Raw genomic sequence first — 3,635 nt, 5'->3', positions numbered from 1 at the left:
AACAACAACAACAACATTGACTCTTAAATATTCAGAGTCTCAAACCCATTGCTGTCAAATTGAAGCTGACTCACAGCAGACCCTGCAGCAGATTTCCAAGGCTGTAGGTTGCATGGGAGGAGAGTTCCCATCTTGCTCCCTTGGAGCCGCTGGTGGATTAGAGCTGCCAGGCAGCAGCACAACAGCTTCAGTGAGCACCTGCCACCCACACATTCGATTTCCTCTCTCGTCTTCCCAGTCCTGGCCCTCTGTGCTCTTCCTTCTCCACCACTCTATCACCCAAGGCCTTACTGCTGCAACCTGGATATGCACATGGGCACCGGACAGCTTGTTGAATGCAGATTTCCGATTCAGGGTCCTGAGGTCACATGGGGTGGAACTGTGTTAACAAGCCCCCAGGGATCCTCATGCCTTTGGGTGCAGACCACACTGTGTTTCAAGGTGGCGGTGGTCGTGGTTGTGTGCCGTCAAGTCAGACCAGCATATAGCTGATCTTCCAGTGGGTTTTCGAGATTACCATCTTTCTCCCACAGAGCAGTTGGTGGACTCAAACCGAATGCCTTTGGGTTGGCAGCATAGCTCCTTACCACTGACCACTGAGCCACAAGAGCTGCCAGGGTGACGGTAGAGCCCTAGATCACCCTTCTTTCAGATGCCGCCATTTCTTGATGGCGAAGCCAGAGCAAGGTCAGTAAACACCGAGGTTCAGGAGAGAGTGTACGCTACCGTTCTTGAAGAATGGAGCAATTATTGTGAAATAACACTGTGAAGAACGTTTTCCTATTCTTCTGTGTTATATTTCCATGAAATAAGGGTGTATTTTCTTCTCCTAACAGTTATATTAGGCTCAGGTGGCTTAGTGGCAAGAAGCTGCCCTGCGGTCCTGAAGCCATGGGGTTCAAATCCACCAACAGCTCCAAGGGAGAAGGATGGACAGTCTCCTCCCATGCAATTAACTGCCTCTGAAAACTCACTGGAGGGTCAGCTGTGGGTTAGTTCTGACTTGAAGACGCACAACAACAACTATAGTTATGTTACTATAACTGACTCTTAATAGTTATATTAAAATGAATTCAAATGTAGTAATGATGATTACATGTCTCAGAGGTTGGCAAAACAGCAGCAGCAGCAACAACAACAACAACAATAAATGAAGCCCTTGCCATTGAGTTGATTCCAGCTCATGGGTGTGTGTGGTGTGTGTGTGTGTGTGTGAGAGATGGGGGGGAAAGAGACTGAGTCAAGCTGCCCCAGGGGTTTATGGGCTGTAATCTTCTTGGCAGCGGGTCACCAGCCCTTCCGAGGAGCTGCTGGGTAGGTTAACTCACCAACCTTTCATTTACCAGCAGAGCGCACACTCTTTCAAATAGGGGCCCACAGAGGTTGTGGTTAGGCATTTGTTCCTGCATTTCGTGCTTCCTGTCTACCTGTGATGAACTGAGCATTGCCAAAAACATGAGAGAGAAAAATAAAAAGAAAGCAAAGATACCCTCCAGGGCTGGTAAGGCCAGGCTCTAAACAAATGCATGGCATTCTTATGTGATCATCCCCCTGTATGGAACCACTTGCCTGTTGCCCTGTTCTAGGGGACACTAAGGACCAGCAATGGTGCATGTCTGCCTGGTCAGTCCACCTGGGATCATAGAGCCTAAGGGGCCCCTGGGAACCTTCTCCCCAAGTTCTTCACATCCATCTCTTCTTCCCCTCTGCTTTTCTCCTCCCTTTTCATCCCTTCTGCCCTTCCAGTAAAATCAAAAGAGCCGGCTGCTGGACAGTGGAAAAGATAAAGGGCATTGCAATTGCTGGTTTGCTTCTCAAAGAGGAAAGGGGAAGAACTGTAATCATATCCATTGTCACCGAGGCCCTCGTCTGATGGCGGCTGATCAGACAGAGTCTCAGAGCCCGAGAATCCTCTTCTCCTGGGGAGCTCATTCTTCCTGCCTGCACACTACAGCACCAGCTGAGGTGCTGCTTTTCCCAGCAAGTACATTTCCTCATCTGCCTGTCCCTCCCTGCCTAGGCACTCTAAGCTTGCTGAGTCAGGAAGTCACCTTCACGTGAGACCTAAAGTCAGGAAGGGAGTGGACGCTCACTAGGTTAGTCCATCTCACTGGACATCTTCCTCTCTTACTGACCCTCCACCTTTCCAAGCATGATGTCTCTTTCCAAGGAATAGCCTTTTCATGTCCAGTGTATGAGAGATGGAACTTCATCATCTTTGCCTCCAAGGAGCACTCCGGCTGCACTTTTTCCAGGACCTATCTGTTTGTTCTTTTGGCAGTCCACGGGATATTCAGTACTCTTCTCCAGCACCACAACTCAAAGGCATGAATTCTTCTGTAATCCTGTCACTGTCCAGCTCTCAGATGCATAGCAAGTGAATAAAAAGATCATGGCCTCAGTCAGGCATACCCTAGTCTTCAAGTTGACATCATTGCTCTTGGGTATTTTTTGAGAAGTCCTTGACAGCATACTTGTCCAGTATAGTGCATCTTTGATTTCTTCACTGATGGTGACAGAGATACAAATTGCTGATCTAAGCAAGATGAAATAATTGACATCTTCAATCCTTTCTCCATCTAACATAATGTGGAAGGGCATCAAAGATATCATCCATGATGAAGGCAAAAGATCATTACAAAGGGGGAGGAGAAAGAAAACGCCAAAACAGGTGTTTTAAGAGACTGAAAATTGCGTTAGAGCATCAAGAAGCCAAAACAAAAGGAAGAGATAACTGAAGTAAAAGCTAAACAGACAATTTCAAAGGGCAACTTGAGAAGATAAAGCAAAATATTATAATGAAAGGTACAAAGAGCTGGAGTCAGAGAATAAAGTGGAAAAACTCACTCAGCATTTCCCAAGCTGAAAGAATTGAAAAACAAATTCAAGCCTTGAGTTGCAATACTGATTTGTGCATTGTGCATCCAAAGAAGATGGAAGGAATACACAGAGTCACTGTACCAAAAGTACATAGTTGAGACTGAAAAATTTCAGGAAGTATCATAATAAAAAGGTACAGTTCATTTTTTAAAATTAGGAAGGCTGTCCATCAAGGATGTATTCTTTCTCCATAACTATTACTTTTGTATGCTGAACAAATAATTCATGAAGCAGGATTCTATGAAGAAGGATATGGCATCAAAATTGGAGGAAAATTCATCAATAACCTATGTTATGCAGATGACACAACCTTGCTTGCAGAAAGTTAGGAGGACTTGAAATGCTTAGTGCAGAATATCAAGGACAACAACTTTTGGTATGCATTACATTTCAACCTCAAAAAAACAAAGGTCCTCACCATGAGATCAATAGACAGCATCAAGATAAATGGAGAAAGATTTAAAGCAGTCAAGGATTTACTCTTACTTGGATCAACAATCAATACCCTTGACACCAGCAGTCAGGAGATCAAAAGGCCCATTGCATTAGAGAAGTCTGCTGTCAGAGGCTTCTCCAAAATACCTAAGAGCAATGATGTCAACTTGAAGACTAAGGCATGTCTGACTAAGACTGTGATCTTCTCAGTCACTTTCTATGTACCCAAGAGCTGGACAGTGAATAAGGATTGCAAAAGTATTCATGCCTTTGCGTTGTGGTGCTGGAAAAGAGTACAGAGTATCCCATGGACAGCCAAA

The sequence above is a fragment of the Elephantulus edwardii genome, unplaced genomic scaffold, assembly GCF_000299155.1.
Source record: "Elephantulus edwardii isolate Elephantulus edwardi_28Jun2011 unplaced genomic scaffold, EleEdw1.0 scaffold00037, whole genome shotgun sequence".
NCBI classification, from domain to species: domain Eukaryota; kingdom Metazoa; phylum Chordata; class Mammalia; order Macroscelidea; family Macroscelididae; genus Elephantulus; species Elephantulus edwardii.
Note: the sequence above shows the minus strand (reverse complement) of the source record.